The sequence below is a fragment of the Mustelus asterias genome, chromosome 13 (assembly GCF_964213995.1).
Source record: "Mustelus asterias chromosome 13, sMusAst1.hap1.1, whole genome shotgun sequence".
Classification (NCBI taxonomy): domain Eukaryota; kingdom Metazoa; phylum Chordata; class Chondrichthyes; order Carcharhiniformes; family Triakidae; genus Mustelus; species Mustelus asterias.
This window is the reverse complement of record NC_135813.1, coordinates 89,638,113-89,657,088: the sequence shown is the minus strand read 5'-3', so window position 1 is coordinate 89,657,088 and position 18,976 is coordinate 89,638,113. Positions and strand designations below refer to the sequence as shown.

General features: G+C 47.4%; 1 protein-coding gene across 4 annotated transcripts in view; it reads left to right on the top strand.

Annotated features, from left to right (window-relative positions):
• Positions 1–7,740: 7,740 nt before the first annotated feature.
• ydjc (YdjC chitooligosaccharide deacetylase homolog) overlaps positions 7,741–18,976 on the top strand; it is a 61,741-nt gene continuing 50,505 nt past the window's right edge. Inside the window, exons 1-2 of one of the 4 annotated variants that reach the window (XM_078227249.1) lie at positions 7,741–7,936; positions 8,396–8,437. The gene's annotated coding sequence lies outside the window, so the exon portion shown is untranslated. Of the gene's footprint in view, positions 7,937–7,976; positions 8,438–9,559; positions 9,658–18,976 lie in introns of those variants that run through there. The other 3 variants (XM_078227251.1, XM_078227252.1, XM_078227250.1) reach the window with 3 other exon arrangements.

Below are 18,976 nucleotides of genomic sequence, written 5' to 3'. Positions count from 1 at the left end.
ATCACAACGGATTGCTTGGTAACTTAATTGAACCATTTTTGCATTATGTAAAATGTGCATGAGGTTCTCATGCCTGAATTAACAATGAACTTCCTTTATCATTGTACAGGGTACCAATTAACATCTGTCCATGTCTGCAGCAAGTGTACTAGATTGGCAGATGAGAAGAGAGAAAAATATGTATTGCATATATCTGTGGTACAATGAAGTATTCTCCAGATAATCGTGCAATCTCTCTACCTCATCACACAGGAAAACCACATGTAAATAGCCAACAGATAAATAGGGCAGTTGGTTCATTGTGTCAGTCCCATGTCATCATAGTACAACTGTCCCTCAGAATTCTCCCATCGTTACCCCACTCACCAGGGGCTGCACGATTGCCTGGAAATCCTTACAAACATAGTAAAAGTCCTGAATCAATTAAGGGAAAAAAGATAAAGGCAAAATATTGCAGATGCTGGAATCTGAAAAAAAAACCCAGAAAATGCTGGAGAAACTCAGCAGGTCTGACAGCATCTGTAGAGAGAGAGAATAGAGCCAAGGTTTTGAGTCTGGATGTCCCTTCATCAGAGCTGTGACAAATAGGGCACGGTAGCACAGTGGTTAGCACTGCTGCTTCACAGCTCCAAGGTCCTGGGTTCGATTCCCGGCTCGGGTCACTGTCTGTGTGGAGTTTGCACATTCTCCTCGTGTCTGCGTGGGTTTCCTCCGGGTGCTCCGGTTTCCTCCCACAGTCCAAAGATGTGCGGGTTAAGTTGATTGGCCAGGTTAAAAATTGCCCCTTAAAGTCCTGGGATGTGTAGGTTAGAGGGATTAGCGGGTAAATATGTGGGGTGGGATTGTGGTCGGTGCAGACTCGATGGGCCGAATGGCCTCCTTCTGCACTGTAGGGTTTCTATGATTCTATAGTTTCATCAGGGCTCTGACAAAGGGTCATCCAGACTCGAAACGTTGGCTCTATTCTCTCTCTCTCCACAGATGATGTCAGACCTAGAATCATAGAATCCCTACAGTGCAGAAAGAGGCCATTCGGCCCATCGAGTCCACACCGATCACAGCCCCTATCCCCACTTATTTACCCTTCTAACCTCTTGACACTAAGAGGCAATTTAGCACGGCCAATCCACCCAACCTGTACATTTTCGGACTGTGGGAGGAAACCGGAGCACCCGGAGGAAACCCACGCAGACACGGGGAGAACGTGCAAACTCCACACAGAGAGTAACCCAAGCCAGGAATCGAACCTGGGTCCCTGGTGCTGTGAGGCAGCAGTGCTAACCACTGTGCCACCGTGCCGCCCTGAGTTTCTCCAGCATTTTTTGTAAGGGAAAAAAGATGTTTGGAACATCATCTCTGACCCGTGAAGGCGAATAAAATAAGCCAGTAGACCCGCATGGCCAATGTCTTTTGTAAGCTGCTATACCAAACACAACTAGGAACCTGGGTAACTACTTCTTGAAATTGCAACAAATTCGTATTTACTGCATGAGCCAGTAACTTGTTGCAGAGATCAATGACTCTTGAAATCTTCTATGCTTGTATTACTTATATGTAAGTCATCTGGTCCCCCTAACTCAAGATACTCTAATCCCTTTGTCATTTTAATCGCTTCTATCAATTCTTCTCCCAGTGTTGCTTTTCTAAAGTAGATATCCAAATCTCTAAGCCTAATGTTGTAGCCAAAGACCTTTAAGCAAGGTGTCAGTCTAGCTGAATCTGTTCTAGGACCATTGCATATCCCATTAAATGAGGGGACTATAGTTTTTTGATGTACCCTAACCAAGATCTTGCGTAAGAAAAGGATAATGCTTTTAGTTATGTATTGGATTAAACTAGCAATACCTCCTAATACCCAATGTGCTTTTGCCGTAAGCTTACAGCACTGATCATATGTACTATAATGCTTAGATCCCGTCTAATTTGATCAATCTTAGGCTTGGAACACTGCATTGTATACATCCGAATGGAAGTGATGATCTCCAGATACCAAATGGGTGCAGCTCACCAGTCGGGGCTTGCCAAGTTCCATCCATCTCTGACATCAAGCCCATCCGCAGGTGGGTCCTGGAAGGGTAGGAGATGAAGCCGAGAGGGGTGAGCCTGGGAAACCAATGGCTTGCCATATCTTCGTAGAGCGAGGAAGAAAGAAAATGGCCATGGATTGAATTTTTACTCATTGAAAGGTTTTTCACCCTCAAGCCCCAGGCTGGTCTGAATTATTTAGATGTCAGCCAGGTTACTGAATGGGGGAGAGGTCTTCTTTCTTTCACATGGCTTTAGGAGCAGAAGCTGTCGTCACAGTTTTGATGTCAAGTTCTATAACCAGTCCAATGCCATTCTGGAGAGTAAGTCCTTCTGGCAGCACGGTGGCACAGTGGTTGGCACTGCTGCCTAACAGCGCCAGGGACCCGGGTTCAATTCCAGCCTCCGGTCACTGTCTGTGTGGAGTTTGCACATTCTCCCCGTATCTGCGTGGGTTTCCTCCAGGTGCTCCAGTTTCTTCCCACAGTCCAAAGTTGAGCGGGTTAGGTTGATTGGCCATGCTAAATTGACCCTAGTGTAGGGCATTAGCAGGGTAAATATGTGGGGTTATGGGATTAGGGCTGGATGGGATTGTGGTCGGTGCAGACTCGATGGTCCGAATGGCCTCCTTCTGCACAGTAGTGATTCTATGAGTGTAACTCCAGGATGTTTCTCTCAAGCTTGAGGAGGAACAAGATGTTATTATGTGCTTCATAGTTTGATCAGAATTTCCACAGTGGCAGCAAAGCAAGGGTTTTAGGTGCCATTTGTACATCAGGTGGCTACAACAGCCATGTCCAGTTCGTATTCTCAGTGGTGTTGTGGTATTGTTACTGGACTAATAATCCAGAGACCTTGGGCAAGATCTGGGGACCCGGGTTTGAATCCCACCACGGCAGATGGAGGAACTTGAATTCAATGAAACTCTGGAATTAAAAGTCTAATGATAACCATGAAACATTTGTGGAAAAAACCCAACTGGTTCATTTAATTGGGCGGCAAGGCAGCACAGTGGTTAGCACTGCTGCCTCACCGCGCCAGGGACCCAGGTTTGATTCCGGACTTGGGTGACTGTGTGGGGTTTGCCCATTCTCGCCATGTCTGCGTGGATTTTATAGAATCGTAGAATCCTACAGTGCAGGAGGAGACCATTCAGCCCATCGAGTCTGCATCAACCACAATCCCACCCAGGTCCTATCCCCATAACCGCATGCATTTACCCTAGCTAGTCCCCCTGACACTAAGGGGAAATTTAGCCTGACAAATCCACCTAACCTGCACATCTTTGGACTGTGGGAGGAAACCGGAGCACCCAGAGGAAACCCACGCAGACACGGAGAGAATGTGCAAACACCACACAAACAGTGACCCAAGCCGGGAATCGAACCCGGGTCCCTGGTGCTGTGAGGCAGCAGTGCTAACCACTGCGCCAGCATGCCACGTTTTCTCCGGGTGCTCCGGTTTCCTCCCACACTCCAAAGATGTTGGGTTAGGTGGATTGGCCATGATAAATTGCCCCTTAGTGTCAGGGGGGCTAGCGAGTGTAAATGCATGGGGTTATGGGGATAGTGTCCCAAGATGTGTAGGTTAAGAGGATTAGCGAGGTAAATACATTGGATTACTTTGGATAAGGCCTGGGTGGGATTGTTATGATGTGGAGATGCCGGCGTTGGACTGGGGTAAGCACAGTAAGAAGTCTCACAACACCAGGTTAAAGTCCAACAGGTTTATTTGGTAGCAAATACCATAAGCTTTCGGAGCGTGCTACTCCTTCGTCAGATGGAGTGGTTATCTGTTCTCCAACAGTTCACAGACACAGAAATCAAGTTACAGAATACTAATTCACCCAGATTGTTGTCAGAGAGTTTGTGAGTTAGAGTTAGAGTTAGAGAGTTGGATTGTTGTCAGAGAGTTAGTGCAAGCTCAATGGGCTGAATGGCCTCCTTCTGCACTGTAGGGATTCTGTGGTTCTATTCTATAATTCTATTGAGGATTAACCACATCCTCTGGGGAGATTGAAGCCTTGTTGTTGAGATGTTGGGTTAGAGACTTTATTTGGCATGGTGCTTCCTGTCTAAGCTTTCCTCCAGGTTTCAGCAGTGTTAATGGGGATGCAGAATGTTCCATTCATACCCAGAGAGGGTTTCACAAAGCCATGTGGCAAATTGGGTGTCTCAAAGGTCTCTGTGGAGGAGAGGTCCAAGTTGCTGCTAATATAAATTATTTCTGCATGATGCTGTGTCCTGTCAAGTGGAGGGAGGGGCGACACATGAGAGGCTTGGTAAGCAGTGGCGAGAGATTACGAGTTGATACCAATGCCCCCAGTCTAAGGAGGAGAAACATTAATCAGCAAGACTTAGCACTTCAAATTGCTATTCCACGTGTTCTGTGGGATGTGATCAATGGTAGGTGCCAGGTGAGCAGAGGGTTGGACTCACCTGTGATTAAATTCATTATACAGAATGTCATGTTGGAGATATACCTGTGGAACTGCACTCCAGTGAAGGTAAACACCCTAAGAACTGTTGGTGAGAAACAGGGAGGATTAAATGATGGTAAATCCAGTCCTCTAATGTTGGGAATTCGGAAACTTGATTGACAGGTATGTGGCCTGGAGAAGCTATTCTGAGAATGTTACAGTTCTGTCTCTAATCCATATCCCCGAGCAGTGAGGCTTCATTCTGGGAGTGAAAGATTGCTGAATTTGCCTTCAAGCGTTTCAGTAGAATCCATAGAATCCCTACAGTGCAGAAGGAGGCCATTTGGCCCATCGAGTCTGCACTGACCACAATCCTACCCAGGCACTATCCCCGTAATCCCATGCATTTACCCTAGCTAGTCCCCCTGACACTAAAGGGCAATTTAGCATAGCCAATCCACCTAACATCCTTGGATGTACAATAATTAAGCAAATAAGCAATAATTTAACTAAAAAGACCCTGGGTGGAATCCTCCATTTCTGAGACTAAGTGTGGTGGTGGGCAGTTCTGGCGGCACCTTTCCCACTGACCAGGGTGGCAGGATCCCGCACCAGATTCTGCATTTGAAAGCTTATTAATTATGCCCAGGTGACTTCCCCTCTGAATCAGCTGGCATGCCGGGAACCATGTGTAAACAACAGTGCAGCACACTCATTTCACTCTCTCGAGATCTCGCAGGATGTCCAGAACACAAAGGCAAAAGACTAGCAGCCTCAAGAATAAATCTGTCCCTCAATTCAACCTCCCCCCCCCCTCCACCCCCCTCCCCCCCCCACCACCCCCCACCCCCCCCCAGAGCCCATCACTGGGCCACCCTCGCCCACGTGGACCTCTGCCCACCTCATCTCGAGTCCCCTTTAACCAAACCATGTGGTATCCCTTTGACCCCTATATTTGCAAGCTTTTCATGAAGCCTTGACGGGGTCCCGCCGCCCTCCCCTCGGTCATCCCTCTGCCTCCCATTGTTCATTGTCCACATCCACCTCCTTGCACATCTGCTTACCACTGTGCCCCCTTGCCCTTCCCCCACCCCTCGACCTGACACAATGCCCCCCCCTTGACTTTATCAGCCCCCAGCTTCACCTCATGCCCCATCCCCGGTCAAACTTCGGACTGTTGGAGTGCATCCTGCAGCACATTGCTGTCTATAAAGACCATAAGACCATAAGACATAGGAGCGGAAGTAAGGCCATTCGGCCCATCGAGTCCACTCCACCATTCAATCATGGTTGATTTCAACTCCATTTACCCGCTCTCTCCCCATAGCCCTTAATTCCTCGAGAAATCAAGAATTTATCAATTTCTGTCTTGAAGACGCTCAACGTCTCGGCCTCCACAGCCCTCTGTGGCAATGAATTCCACAGACCCACCACTCTCTGGCTGAAGAAATTTCTCCTCATCTCTGTTCTAAAGTGACTCCCTTTTATTCTAAGGCTGTGCCCCCGCGTCCTAGTCTCCCCTGTTAATGGAAACAACTTCCCTACGTCCATCCTATCTAAGCCGTTCATTATCTTGTAAGTTTCTATCAGATCTCCCCTCAACCTCCTAAACTCCAATGAATATAATCCCACGATCCTCAGACGTTCATCGTATGTCAGGCCTACCATTCTCGGGATCATCCGTGTGAATCTCCGCTGGACCCGCTCCAGTGCCAGTATGTCCTTCCTGAGGTGTGGGGCCCAAAATTGCTCACAGTACTCCAAATGGGGCCTAACCAGTGCTTTATAAAGCCTCAGAAGTACATCCCTGCTTTTGTATTCCAAGCCTCTTGAGATAAATGACAACATTACATTTGCTTTCTTAATTACGGACTCAACCTGCAAGTTTACCTTTAGAGAATCCTGGACTAGGACTCCCAAGTCCCTTTGCACTTTAGCATTATGAATTTTGTCACCGTTTAGAAAATAGTCCATGCCTCTATTCTGTGCCCTCCAGCTCCAACTTGGCGTGGAGCTGGAGGGCACAGACCCATCAGCCCCACCACAGAGGTGTTGAGTGTAACAGGAGTGGTCCAGCACTCTGGCAGGTTTAGGCTTTGTATGTTACCCTCCGCTCGAAGTCTCGAGCAAACTGAGGTCCGCCTTGTGCTTGTCAATGTTTTTCAAATGGGTTTGGTGTGACACCAAGCTTGGAAAGCTGGACAGGATTTTGGCAATCAGCTGTTTTAATAGTTTATTCACTAGTGTCGCAAGTAGGCTTACATTAACACTGCAATGAAGTTATTGTGAAAATCCTCTAGTCGCCACACTCCGGCGCCTGTTCGGGTACACTGAGGGAGAATTTAGCATGGACAATGCACCTAACCTGCACGTCTTTCGGACTGTGGGGGGAAACCTGAGCACCCGGAGGAAAACCACGCAGACACGGAGAGAACGTGCAGACTCCACACAGCCAGTGACCAAGCCAGGAATTGAACACGGTCCCTGGCGCTGTGAGGCGGCAGTGCTAACCACTGTGCCACCGTGCCCCTAATCAGCATTCATGCAGGTTTCAAACCAGTGACAGGTGCATTCAAAGGGAAACCCTCTTGATAACGGCGGAACTGGACGATCCTGCCAGCAGCCAATGGCGGGCTGCCTCCTACTGCTGCGAAATATGATGGGGTATGTGGAAAATCCCGCCCATCTCTCCACGGTGGCACAGTGGTTAGCACTGCTGCCTCACAGCGCCTGGGTTCGATTCCTGGCTTGGGTCACTGTCTGTGTGGAGTCTGCACGTTCTCCCCATGTCTGCGTGGGTTTCCTCCCACAGTCTAAAAGACGTGCTGGTTAGGTGCATTGGCCATGCTAAATTCACCCTCAGTGTACCCGAACAGGCGCCGGAGTGTGGCGATGAGGGGAATTTCACAGTAACTCCATTGCAGTGTTAATGTAAGCCTAGTTGTGACAATAATCAAATAAACTTTAAAACACAAATGCTGTCGGGCTGGGTGAACTTTTCCAGCCTTGTATGTGTAATTTTCCTGTCTTTATAATGTGCTTTAGGTACATGTGCATCACAGAATAAAGGGGAACTCTTTTCTTTCCCAAAGAAATCAAATTAACTTAGGGTACAAAAAAATAAAGGCGGGGGGACAAGCTCAGTTTGAAAACCCTACTGGAAGGAGCAGCAATAAAAAAAACCCTCAGATGAATTATTGTGATGTGGGGGGAGTGGCCAGATTTAGAGGTGTAATTCCCGCGTGGTTTAAACCGGAAAAAAATACGCGATTTTACGCTTTGACGCAAATTGCGTCCGAGTAAAAAAAAATTTCCTGGTCCTTAATATTTTTCTTGGCCAATTCCAGTTGCATGGATAGCAGCGTAGACCTTGAAGCTGCATACTGATGCCTGCTTGCATTTTCCTACTGGGGCAGGGAATAGCAGGAAGCCTGGAGCAGAATTGCAGCTTCCCTGTTGGGAAATGCCTGGTGGAAAGGATGTGAGCCATGGGTAAGAGAGCTGAGAGAGAGAGACACACAGCGCTGGGCTTGGCAGCGATGTTCAGATAAGAGGGGTGACACTATGTCCCCCGTCTCTTCCCCCGTCACTCCCCCGCTTTCGCTGCCCAGAGGCTGCGGAAGTGCTGAAATTGACAAGTCGTTTGAGTAAACTTGGGCAGCGGCTGCCCTGAGAGGGGGGAGAGAGCTGGGAATGTGGTTGATGGGATTTGTGGACAGGAATTTGATCTGGAAAGTGGCTCCCAAACGCGGATGTGGTTTCACAATGTAATACGTGTTAGCCTCTTGCTCTGATATCTCCCTTTTTATAAAGGACGTAACATCCTCCCGGACTCTAACTGGCAAGAAGGAACCAAGCAAAGGCTCCCGCTTACTTGGCCGATGTGAATGAGATTTCTTCTTTTTCTCCCCTCTTCCTCCCTCTCTTCAACACCCCCTCCTCCGCCTCCAGTGCGTTTCAGAGCGACCGAGACCAGCGTTTTGGACCGGACAGGTAACACAATTTAAAAAAATGTTACTTTGCAATGAAAATGTTACAATGACTTCTTCTTGGGGGGTGAATCGAGTAACTCTCAGTGCTGGCTGTGTGTCCAGGTTGGGGCTGACAATGGGACAAACTTCTCTCCAGTACTAAATCAGTTCCTTGTCCACACAAGCACTTGTGTCCTTTCCATGTTGTTCAGTTGGGCACCGCAGGGGTTGGGGTGCATTATCGACCCCAATAATCAAATTATAATTTGATGTTTTTAAGTTTCCTTTGTACTTCGATTTTTGTTCAGGCTGTCCCCCCCCCCCCCTCTCCTTTTGGGGAGCTGCCCCTTTTACTTTGTCCTGATTTAACTTGAGTTTGTTTATTTGGTTTGACCTTAAAAGAGGCCAAAAGACAGCCCAGTTTAGGGCTGATGCAAATAGAAAAATAAATATTCCCAGGAAAGCAACGTGGCTATTTTTGTGTGTGGATCTTTTAAGATCACAAACTCAAATTCCTCTTCAAGGACAAATGGAAAGAATGCCCCTTTTTTAAAAAATTGATTATTATCACATGTATTAGTACACAGGGAAAGTGGTTAGCACTGCTGCCTCACAGCTCCAGGGACCCGGGTTCAATTCTGGCCTCAGGTCACTGTCTGTGTGAAGTTTGCACATTCTCCCCGTGTCTGCATGGGTTTCCTCCGGGTGCTCCAGTTTCCTCCCACTGTCCAAAGATGTGCGGGTTAGCTTGATTGGCCGTGCTAAATTACCCCTAATATCAGAGGGATTAGCAGGGTAAATATGTGGGGATACGGGAATAAGGCCTGGGTGGGATTGTGTTCAGTGCGGACTCGATGGGCCGAATGTCGTCCTTCTGCACTGTCGGGATTCTGTGATTCTATTGTTTCTTGCGTGCTGTACAGATAAAGCATACCGTTCATAGAGAAGGAAAGGAGTAGAGAATGTACTGTTACAGTCATAGCTAGGGTGTAGAGAAAGATCAAAAGAAAAACACCCAAACTTAACAGGTGGCTAACCATGATGTTGAACGAGGATGCAATGTCATTGGTAACTTGTTAATTATTACAGACATTGACATTTTGTTTTACAAGAGGAAGAATTTGCTCCCTCCAATTCAGTGCAGGTGTGTGGCAAAGATTCACCTTAATACCCATTGCAACTTGGAATGGTCACGTTTCCTTATCCGTTGTTAACGCTGACACAATCGGCAAAAGAGAACATGTACTTGAACATTGTTTTTATATATAGTAGAATATATTTTTTCTGAATCATGCAGTTAATGGGTTTTAGTTTTGGGGGGGGCGGGAAAGGAAGCAGTGCTTTTGGTCCTGAGAATAAATTGGGATACTGCAAATTGGTGGGGTGGGGACACAGGAGTTGAGGTACGTATATAGCCTAACGTGCCATTCCCAACACCCCCCACCCCGCCACCCCACCCCACCCCACCCCACCCCATCCTGCCTCCCAGCTCTTGGAAATATAATTACGCTTTGCTAATGTTGGCTAATAATGAAACACACACTTTGCCACGCTGATTATGTTCTGTATTAGAATGTGTATCTTGTGATTGAATCTTATTACCTCCAAGTTGCTGTGAATCATGGAATCCCTACAGTGCAGAAGGAGGCCATTCGGCCCATTGAGTTTGCACTGACTCTTGAACAGCACATCTCCCCACCCCCCCCCCCCCACTTCATCCCCATAACCCTGCATAATTTACTCCATAAATTCCCCCTAACATACACATCTTGAGACACGGTGAGGGGGGGTGGATTTTCCCGTCCCGCCACGGGAATTGTAGCGGGCGGGGAGCGGACCATGCAAAGGTCCGTGACCTCGGGCAAGAATTTGGGACGAGCGCAGCTGGAAAATCCTGCAATAAGGGGCAATTTAGCATGGCCAATCCACCACCAACAATCCAACCAAAGCCCTATCCCCGTTAGCCCATGTATTTACTCCGCTAATCTCCCTGACACTAAGGGGCAATTTAGCAAGGCCAATCCACCTAACCTGCACACCTTTGGACTGTGGGAGGAAACCGAAGCACCCAGAGGAAACGCAAACAGGTGAACGTGCAGACTCTGCACAGACAGTCACCCAAGGCTGGAGTTGAACCCAGGTCCCTGGCGCTGTGAGGCAGCAATGCTAACCACTGTGCCACCCCTGTGTATCGTGTGATTGGTTCTCATGACCTCCAGGGTGCTGTTTGTGTTTAATTCAATGCATTGCTAAATCAATACATATGTTATAATATATATTTATAAATATAGGTTACAAATTAATACATATGCTGACTTATCCACCAAGGCCCCACTTTCTCAACCTTGCCCCTTGCCTGAGGTGTGGTGATCCTCAGGTTAAATCTCCACCAGTCAGCTCTCTCTCAGAAAACAGGGAGAGCAGCCTCTGGTCCTCTGGGACTTTGGCGACTTCCACTTTTCACGTGTTCTATTGTTATTTGTCATGGTTTTAATAATGATGCAAAGACACCAACCATTCATAAGGATTGGGAAAACACAATGTAGCTTCATTCATTAGGATAGGCATGGGTGTAAAGCTTGAAAACACCAGTGGCAAGATATATATTTTGTTTGCAGTCATGTTTGGGTGGCACGGTGGCACAGTGGTTAGCACTGCTACCTCACAGCGCCAGGGACCCAGGTTCCATTCCAGCCTTGGGTGACTGTGTGGAGTCTGCATGTTCACCTGTTTGCATTTCCTCCGGGTGCTCTGGTTTCCTCCCGCATTCTAAAGATGTGCGGGTCAGGTGGATTGGCCATGCTAAATTTGTCCCTTAGTGTCAGGGGGATTAACAGAGTAAATACGTAGGGTTACCAGAATAGGGCCTGGGTGGGATTGTTGGTGATACAGGCTCGGTGGGCCAAATGGCCTCCTTCTGCAATGTAGGGATTCTATGAAAAGTAAAACTGATACTGGATTCCGTGGATTTTACCCCGTGGTGATTTCATGCTGCAATCCCTTAAAGGCATATTACAGCAACACTCTTTTTAAAGAATAACCCACCCTTCCAAAGGTATATAACTATTTACAGTTTATGTAATGTTTAGTTAGCATTACATAAGTTTATAGAACGAGTGAATCTTGAGTCTAAAACTGAAAGGTAATCTGTTGGTACACCAAAGATCTTGTAATGGTCTTCTTGTCTGAAGAGCTTTTTAATTTGTGGGACATGGGCGTCACTGGCTGGCCAGCATTTATTGCCCATCCCTAGCTGCCCGAGGGCTTGAGAGTCAATCGCATTGCTGTGACTCTGGAGTCACATGTAGGCTAGACCAGGTAAGGACGGCAGATTTCCTTCCCTAAAGGACATTGGTGAACCAGATGGGTTTTTCTGACAATCGACAATGGTTTCATGGTCATCAGTAGATTCTTAATTCCAATTTTTTTTTATTGAATTCAGATTCCACCATCTGCCGTGGCGGGTTTCGAACCCGGGTCCCCTAGACACTAGTTGAATTTCTGGGTTAATAGTCTAGCAATAATACCACTAGGCCATCACTTCTGCTTGCCTTCAGAGTGATCTGTGGGAATGTCATTTTTGATTGTGTTTCTGGTTGCATTTGGGATCTAGTCTTCTGTGGCATAATGGATAGCACTGCTGCCTCACAGCGCCAGGGATCCGGGTTCAATTCCCGACTTGGGTCACTGTCTGTGTGGAGTCTGCATGTTCTCCCCGTGTCTGCGTGGGTTTCCTCCGGGTGCTCCGGTTTCCTCCCACAGTCCAAAGATGTGTGGATTAGGTGGATTGGCCATGTTAAATTGCCCCTTAGTGTCAGAGGGACTAGCTAGGGTAAATACATGGGGTTACGGGGATGGGGCCTGGCTGGGATTGTGGTCGGTGCAGACTCGATGGTCTGAATGGCCTCCTTCTGCACTGTATGGATTCTATGATTTTGACCCAGTTGAACTGTATGGTGGCTAAGGAGCTGGAATGGATCTGAGTTGTCCCCCAGTTATTCCTCACCATTTGGCCTTTGTGTGCAATGACTTCATAAGACCTTGGTTCCCAACAAATCCTTGTCACTTGTGCTGGTTGTCATGTACCTTCCGTGGAATCCTGAATGCAGAATTATCCCAACTATAAACTTGGTAATTCTGTAACTGCATCATTATTGTGTATGTTGGTCATTTTCTCTTGCAGTTTTCAAAGTTGTTCTCTATTTTCTGAGAGTAAAATGAGTAACATTGGCATGCACCAGTCTGCCAAAATGAGTTCTGCTGGTGATGAAATAGTTACACTCAAAAGGTGTCGCTCTTGGCCCTTTGAGCCTGCTCCTCCATGGACTGGGCTACATTCACGACTGTCTGTAGTTCCTTGCGGTCTTGGACAGAGCAGGAGACGTACCAAGCTGTGATACAACCAGAAAGGATGATGATTCTTCAGAGCTGTAGAGTGCTGAAGAAGAGTCATATTCGACAGGAAATGTCAATTCTACTTCCGTTTCCACAGATGTTGCCAGATCTGCTGCATTTTGGGTTTTAATTTCACCCCATGCTGCTTCTTGCCCTTCCCTCCCTTGAAAATGTTTGCTTCAAAGGAAGGGTGTTTCCATCACCAGTTTAAGAAGCTGTGGGTGTGTGAACAAGTTACAATGTGTGCACTCAGGGAAGGCGATGGCCCAGTGGTATTATCACTAGACTATTAATCGAGAAACTCAGCTCATGTTCTGGGGATCTGGGTTCGAATCCCGCCACGGCACATGGTGGGATTTGAATTCAATAAAAGATGTCTGGAATTAAGAATCTACTGATGATAACAAAACCATGTTGGAATAACCCATCTGGTTCACTAATGTCCTTCAGGGAAGGAAATCTACTGTCTTTACCTGGTCTGGCCTACATGTGAGTCCAGAGCTACAGTGATGTAGTTGACTCCCAATTGTCCTTGGGCACTCACCTGAGACTTCTTACTGTGCCCACCCCAGTCCAACACCGGCATCTCCATATCTTGGGCAACTAGGGATAAGCAATCAATTGTGGCCAACCAGTGATGCCAATGGCCCACGAATGAATTTTTTAAAAAACAGATCTATAAGTGTGGTTGCACTGCTTTCTTTCCAAGCTATCATTATCTTTCCTTGAAGTTGCTGGGACCTGTTTAATGTAATCTATTGGGGAACCCGATGAGACAAGAAGATAAGTGCTCAAGTTAGTCATTTGCTCCAGCTCCTCCAATTGCAGGTTCCCTCTCTCTCTCTTTTTGATGTGGAGATGCCAGCGTTGGACTAGGGTGAGCACAGTAAGAAGTTTCACAACACCAGGTTAAAGTCCAGCAGGTTTATTTGGAATCGCGAGCTTTCGGAGCGCTGTTCCGAAATCACTCAATTGATGAAGGAGCAGTGCTCTGAAAGCTTGTGATTCCAGATCAACCTGTTGGACTTCAACCTGGTGTTGTGAGACTTCTTACTGTCTCTATCCTTGCCACTCCAGGGACTAAATCTATGACGGGAGGAGCAGCAAGGGGAGGAGAGAGGGAAGCTGCGAGTTGAAGGAGCTGGAGCAATTATTCTCCCCGTTCCCACTGGCCACCATGTAGAAGTCTTTCAGCTGCACTGAATGATTTGGAACAACATCTTCTGGAGGCCAAGGAGAATAAATAAAAAATGAAAGAACGGGGTGAGGGGGGCAGTATCCACCAGTATGGAAGCCTGAGCAAGGCCATGGGTGCTGGTTATCATCTACATTTGCAGCATAAGGCACTCTCTGAGAGCTGGTACTTCATTTACCGGGGGCGGCACGGTGGCACAGTGGTTAGCACCGCTGCTTCACAGCTCCAGGGACCTGGGTTCGATTCCCGGCTTGGGTCACTGTCTGTGTGAAGTTTGCACATTCTCCTCGTGTCTGCGTGGGTTTCCTCCGGGTGCTCCGGTTTCCTCCCACAGTCCAAAGATGTGCGGGTTAGGTTGATTGGCCATGCTAAAAAATTGCCCCTTAGTGTCCTGGGATGCGTAGGTTAGAGGGATTAGCGGGTAAGTGTGTAGGGATATGGGGATAAGGCCTGGGTGGGATTGTGGTCGGTGCAGACTTGATGGGCCGAATGGCCTGTTTCTGCACTGTAGGGTTTCTATGATTTCTCGTGATAGTGAGTGAGGTGAATGGATGTGTCGGGGGAGGAAGCTTGGGTAGCAGAAAGTGACTGGGATTGTCCTCTCTCTCCCCTCTTCCCATTCCAGGACTCCAGATACACTGCGGGCTGCAGCATGGAGACTATCTTTCTTTTCAATACAGAACAGGTAGTCGGAACGTAAAAACCAAAACCTGTGCGGCTTCCTTATAGTCTGGGTTCTAAGTGTTAAATCTTTTCCCCCAGATTTGAATTTGCTGTCATCAAGTACACTATACAGAACAGATTAATAAGACAATCGCCAAAATCAATGTTATCTTCTGCACAGTGTTATGAATAACTAATGGGATATTTTCCTTGCCAAATTTACTGATATTGCATGATGCTATTCAATTCAATTTCTGGTTTGTTTAATAGCCACGGTGGGTTCATCTATAGGGCGCGCACAAATAGACACTGCACGTTGCGGCTCTTAATATTAATGAACTATGGCTCATTAATGGGGGTGGCCCACAGTGGTCAGCACTACTGCTTCTCAGCGCCAGGGACCTGGGTTCAACTCCAGCCTTGGGTGACTGTGTGGAATTTGCACGTTCCACAGGTGGTGGTGAGACACTTTCTTGAACTGAAGGGCAGTTGAGAATCAAGAGCTGTGGATCTGGAGTTGCATGTAGGCCGGATTATGTAGGAATGGCAGATAGCCTTCCTGAAGGCCGTGAGTGAAGCAGATGGGTTTTCCCCCATCGTGAGTACCCGCTAAGGTCACCTCTGGAAACATGGTGTGGACATGAGCAGGCTGTCTCAACCTCGGCTGTGGACCCTGGGGAGACACCTAGAAGTAGTGTGAGGGTGATGAAGATTGAGAAACCATGGGTACTTAGTGGGCACAGTGAATATAGGCCCTAGTGTAGATAGGTCATCATTTTGTTCTGAATGTTTGTCAATAAATGCCATTTTTTTTCAACCATAGAGTCTCCACCCTGTCTATTCATATCGCAAAGCTTAGGGGAACCACCGCACTCACCCAGCACCTCATCCTTGAAGTGTGAGACTGGCAAGGCTATGTCCCTCCCACCCTCTTGCCAGCCCCCACTAAGGAAGGGCACTCCCCCAGCTGTGATATGGACAGGAACCCAGGAAGGAGGACAGGGGAAGCGTTGCCCGCATACCAGCCTTCACAACCCTTTTTTTAAAGCAAGGCGCACCCCAATGTGAAGGGAAGGTGAGGCCTCAGAGCGACCCTGCTCCCTGAGATGGCAATTCTGGGAATCCACCACCAGCCCTGAGTTGCATTAATCTGTGTCCCTGAGCCCTCTCCGGTGCACTCTGAGCACTGTACACTGTGGAGGCTGCCTGAACGCTCACCTCTTGGAGGTGAAGGTGCCAGGTACACGCGTATGTAGAGCTGTTGTAAATGACACTGGTGAGATGTCACGCCAGTGGGTGCATGGTGGCACAGTGGTTAGCACTGCTGCCTCAGTGCCAGGAACCCGGGTTCAATTCCGGCCTCGGGTCACTGTCTGTGTGGAGTCTGCACACTCTCCACGTGTCAGCATGGGTTTCCTCCGGTTTCCTCCCACAGTCCACAACTGTGTGGGTTGGGATGATTGGCCATGCTAAATTGCTCCTTAGTGTTAGGGGGATTAATAGGGTAAATATGTGGGGATAGGGCCTGGGTGGGGTTGTTGTTGGTGCAGGCTCGATGGGCCGAATGGCCTCTTTCTGCACAGTAGGGATCCTATGAGTCAGTGCCCACTGAATATCCGGTGAGGGGGGACGTCCCAGAGAGAGTGCTCGCTAATGTATGAAGATGAATTTTCTGCGGTCCCCCGGTTTATTTCACACTACTCCACCGGTGAGGGGCTGGGAAGATCGGAACTCGGAAATCCGGCATTCCCACAGGTGGAGAGTGCGGGCTCAGAACTGCCCTCGCTGTGTTTCCGTGGCATATATAAATAGACTTGGCGTGTAATTTTATCGCTTAAATGTTTGGCTTGCGTGGACTTTGAGAAGAAGTAGAATCTTTATCTGGAAAACATTATACGACGCAATTAGACAAAACAGTTTTGCAAATCTGAAGGTGACTCATTTACATTCTTTAATTATTGTTGGGTTGTTGCATCATCGTTCCAGTACTCTGAAACGTCAAGGGAAATACAGCCTCACTGGTGAAACTAAATTTGAACAGGAATTACGTGGAACCCTTTTCACAGTATTGGGCTGTTGTATAATGTGTACTGACTATGTGCTGCTTAATCATTAATTGGCTTCTTTGCTGTCACGCACCTGCAGCATTAACACGGAACATTCCGGTCCGTCATCTCCATATATGTCCTACTGTGACACATCACACACATTCCTGCAGCTCTCCCATAATGTGGAGACTGAAGTAAAGTTTATTTCTTTATTAGTGTCACAAGTAGGCTTACATTAACACTGCAATGAAGTTACTGTGAAAATCCCCTAGTCGCCACACTCCGGCACCTGTTTGGGTACAATGAGGGAGGATTTAGCATGGCCAATGCATCTAATGTCTTTCGGGCTGTGGGAGGAAACTGGAGCACCCGGAGGAAACCCACGCAGACACGGGGAGAACGTGCAAATTCCGCACAGCCGGGAATCGAATCCGGGTCCCTGGCGCTGTGAGGCAGCAGTGCTAACCACTGTGCCGTACACGTTTGCGTGAACCTGTACAGAAGCTTCTGGTTCGATTCCCAGCCTTTGGCACTGTCTGTGTGGAGTTTGCACGTTCTCCCTGTGTCTGCGTGGGTTTCCTCCGGGTGTTCCGGTTTCCTCCCACAGTCCAAAAGGCGTGCTGGTTAGGTACATTGGCCATGCTCAATTCTTCCTCAATGCACCCGAACAGGCAGCGGTGTGTGGTGACCGGGGGATTTTCATAGTAACTTCATTGCAGTGTTAATGTAAGCCTACTTGTGACACTAATAAACTTAAAATTTCCCACATTAATAATCAAAATGTTACCACCAAAATTTTAGGTTTCATAAGAGCTAGGAGCAGGAGTAGGCCATCTGGCACCTCGAGCCTGCTCTACCATCCAATAAGATCATGGCTGATCCTTTCAACTCAGCTCCACTTAATCACCTGCTCACCGTAACCCTTAATTCCTTTACTGTTCAAATATTTATCTATCCTTAAAAACTTTCAATGAGGTAGCCTCAACTGCTTCACTGGGCAGGGAATTCCACAGATTCACAACCCTTTGTGTGAAGAAGTTCCTCCTCAACTCAGTCCTATGTCTGCTTTCCCTTATTTTGAGGCTATGCCCCCTAGTTCTGGTTTCACCCGCCAATGGAAACAACCGCCCTCCTATCTTATTTATTCCTTTCATAATTATATATGTTTCTGTGAGACCCCTCCCTTCTAAATTCCAATGAGTATAGGTCCAGTCTACTCAGTCTTTCCTCATAAGCCAACCCTCTCAACTTCAGAATCAACCTAGTGAATCGCCTCTGCACCCTCTCCAGTGCCAGTATATCCTTTCTCAAGTAAGGAGACTAAAACTGTACACAGTACTCCAGGTGTGGCCTCACCAGCACCTTATACAGCTGCAACATAACCTCACTGTTTTTAAACTCCATCCCTCTGGCAATGAAGGACAAAATTCCATTTGCCTTCTTAATTACCTGCTGCACCTGCAAACCAACTTTGTGAGATTCACAACCCAACAGATTAGTTAACCTTAATACTCTCAATTTCATTCAGACCAACACTTACTAACTAATCGTGATAAATAAAGTCATTTTTGGCTTTTTATGTTCCAGCGTTTTACAAAATGACTGCAATAAAAGGAAAGACTAAGTAAATTCCCACAGTTACACAAAACCCTTCAACATTCTCACTCCAAAGAGTTAAGGGCAACACCTTCTACAGCTTGTGTTTCAATCCAAAATGCTTCACTTCTTTAAAATGGGATAAATAGACTCCCATTTGCCTTTGCATGTCAAAAATGAACATGCATACATATGTACATGCATGCATACCGAGGACTTCTAACACCTTGTCCTTTGCAGACATGATGTGGAGATGCCGGTGTTGGACTGGGGTGGGCACAGTAAGAAGTCTCACAACACCTGATGAAGGAGCAGCGCTCCGAAAGCTCGTGCTACCAAATAAACCTGTTGGACTTAACCTGGTGTTGTGAGACTTCTTACTGTCACTTGCAGACAGCAATATCCACCAATAATATTAACAGAAAGCAAACATTTAAACAACATACAGGAAAGCACAGTGGTTAGCACTGCTGCTTCACAGCTCCAGGATCCCGGGTTCGATTCCCGGCTCGGGTCACTGTCTGTGTGGAGTTTGCACATTCTCCTCGTGTCTGCGTGGGTTTCCTCCGGGTGCTCCGGTTTCCTCCCACAGTCCAAAGATGTGCGGGTTGGGTTGATTGGCCAGGTTAAAAATTGCCCCTTAGAGTCCTGAGATGCGTAGGTT